Below are 3,268 nucleotides of genomic sequence, written 5' to 3'. Positions count from 1 at the left end.
TCACTCGGGGACCTATGGTCACCATGCGTTCTCTCGGACCATCGTAGCCAAAGCATACCGAGCCGGGTTTTACTGGCCACACGCCAACAAGATGGCAAAGGAAATAGTGGACAAGTGTGAAGGCTGTCAATTTTATTCCAACATGTCCCCCAAACCTGCATCAGCTCTGAAGACTATTCCACTCGTCTGGCCTTTCGCCGTTTGGGGACTGGACATGGTTGGACCTCTGAGGACAGGCAAAAGTGGATTTTCTCATGTGCTCATAGAAGTCGACAAGTTCACCAAATGGATCGAAGCCAAGCCCATCAAGAGCCTTGAAGCAAGCACAGCCGTGAGTTTCATCAGAGAGCTTATATTCAGATATGGCATCCCACACATCATCATCACAGATAACGGCTCGAACTTCGATTCGGAAGAGTTCAAAGCTTTTTGCGCCTCCCAAGGCACGAGGGTCGATTACGCTTCAGTCGCCCATCCCCAGTCGAATGGACAGGCGGAACGAGCAAATGGATTGATTCTCAAAGGACTGAAGCCTCGATTAATGCGTGACCTCAAGCACACGGCAGGGGCTTGGGTCGACGAACTCCCATCGGTGCTTTGGGGACTGAGGACAACTCCCAATCGGTCGACTGGACGGACTCCATTCTTTCTAGTCTACGGAGCCGAAGCCGTTTTGCTGAGCGATTTTCTCCAGAACGCTCCCCGAGTCGAGCTCTACTCAGAAGAAGAGGCGGAGCAAGCTCGACAAGATGTAGTTGACCTCTTGGAGGAAGAAAGAGAGATGGCCTTGATCCGGTCGACCATTTATCAGCAAGACTTACGTCGATTCCATGCCAAGAACGTAAGGGGTTGTGCATTCCAGGAGGGGGACTTGGTCCTCCGAGTGGATCAGCAAAAGCCACACAAGCTCGCCCCCACTTGGGAAGGCCCTTTCGTCATCACCAAGGTGCTCCACAACAGAGCATACCGCCTATTCAATGTCGAACACAACAAAGATGAGCCGCGCGCCTGGAATGCGGATCTGCTCCGCCCTTTCTATTCTTAGATGTTTTAGACCGATCAGATGTAATAAGGAATACCTTTTAGCTTGACTATCAAAAGACATAATTTACTCCTTCTGAATGGTTGTTGTTTATTTCTTTTGTGTACATTACCTTAGCCATGAATCTGTTTCTCTTGAAGCAAATCGATAAAAATCCTACCGAGTGAGGAGTCTGCCTCTCACTCGGGGGCTTAGCTGCAGCCTAGTGCTCGCCTAAGTCTTGAAAATCCTACTGAGTGATGAGTCTGCCTCTCACTCGGGGGCTTAGCTGCAGCCCAGTGCTCGCCTAAGTGTTGAAAATCCTACCGAGTGATGAGTCTACCTCTCACTCGGGGGCTTAGCTGCAGCTCAGTGCTCGCCTAAGTGTTGAAAATCCTACCGAGTGATGAGTCTGCCTCTAACTCGGGGGCTTAGCTGCAGCCCAATGCTCGCCTAAGTGTTGAAAATCCTACCGAGTGATGAGTCTGCCTCTCACTCGGGGGCTTAGCTGCAGCCTAGTGCTCGCCTAAGTGTTGAAAATCCTACCGAGTGATGAGTCGGCCTCTCACTCGGGGGCTTAGCTGCAGCCCAGTGCTCGCCTAAGTGTTAAAAATCCTACCGACTGATGAGTCCGCCTCTCACTCGAGGGCTTAGCGCCAGCCCAGTGCTCGCCTAAGTGTTAAAAATCCTACCGAGTGATGAGTCCGCCTCTCACTCGGGGGCTTAGCTGCAGCCCAGTGCTCGCCTAAGTGTTAAAAATCCTACCGAGTGATGAGTCCGCCTCTCACTCGGGGGCTTAGCTGCAGCCCAATGCTCGCTTAAGTGTTAAAAATCCTACCGAGTGGAGAGCGATCCTCCCGCTCGGGGGCTTAGCTGCAGCCCCGTGCTCGCCTAAGTGTTAAAAATCCTACCGAGTGGAGAGCGATCGTCCCGCTCGGGGGCTTAGCTACAGTTTCGTACTCGCCTAAGTTTGAAAAAAAAATCCTACCGAGTGGAGAGCGATCCTCCCGCTCGGGGGCTTAGCTGCAGTCTCGTACTCGCCTAAGTTTGAAAAAAATCCTGCCGAGTGGAGAGCGATCCTCCCGCTCGGGGGCTTAGCTGCAGCCCCGTGCTCGCCTAAGTGTTAAAAATCCTACCGAGTGGAGAGCGATCCTCCCGCTCGGGGGCTTAGCTGCAGTTTCATACTCGCCTAAGTTTGAAAAAAAAATCCAACCGAGTGGAGAGCGATCCTCCCGCTCGGGAGCTTAGCTGCAGTCTCGTACTCGCCTAAGTTTGAAAAAAAATCCTGCCGAGTGGAGAGCGATCCTCCCGCTCGGGGGCTTAGCTGTAGTCTCGTACTCGCCTAAGTTTGAAAAAATCCTACCGAGCGATGAGCAATCCTCTCACTCGGAGGCTTAGCTGCGGCCCAGCGCTCACCTAAGTTCTGAAAACCTCACCCAGCCGGTCGACTGGAATGTGCCTTACCGATGAGCTGATCAATGCTACTCAAGGATCACCCGACCTGTCGACTGGAACGTCAAGACCATTGTTGAGTTCCTTGCTGATGAGCTGATCAATGCTACTCAAGGATCACCCAACCGGTCGACTGGAACGTCAAGACCATTGCTGAGTGCCTTGCTGATGAGCTGATCAATGCTACTCAAGGATCACCCGACCGGTCGACTGGAACGTCAAGACCATTGCTGAGTGCCTTGCAGATGAGCTGATCAATGCTACTCAAGTATCACCCGACCGGTCAACTGGAATGTCAAGACCATTGCCGAGTGCCTTGCTGGGGAGCTGATCAATGCTATTCAAGGATCACCGGACCAGTCGGCTGGAATGTCAAGACAATTGCTGAGTGCCTTGCTGATGAGCTGATCGATGCTACTCGAGGATCACCGGACTGGTCGACTGGCCATTCTTCTCCAGAAGCTGCATTAAGCAAACAGACAATAATTCGAGGGAAAGGCGAATTTCATTCGAAGACAGACGCAATATGTGAGGTGATAAATCCGAAGTTTCTTAAACCGCAAAATAAAGTGCTCGGGCGTCAGGCCCGAAGAAGTTTTAACGATTACAAATCCACTCGGCATTCCGAGGCAAATAAAAGCAGCGGCAGAATGTTTTTTCGTCACTCGACGGGGGAAGGACTGGCCGGGTCGCAGAAGCTGTCAAGATCGATGCTCTCGGCGATGCGAGTGGCTGCCTCGATAAAGGTGTCCATGAAGTCCTGGATGGAATGCTTCTTGGTGTTCGCCACTTTGA

The sequence above is a fragment of the Triticum aestivum genome, chromosome 7B, assembly GCF_018294505.1.
Source record: "Triticum aestivum cultivar Chinese Spring chromosome 7B, IWGSC CS RefSeq v2.1, whole genome shotgun sequence".
In the NCBI taxonomy this organism is placed as follows: domain Eukaryota; kingdom Viridiplantae; phylum Streptophyta; class Magnoliopsida; order Poales; family Poaceae; genus Triticum; species Triticum aestivum.
Note: the sequence above shows the minus strand (reverse complement) of the source record.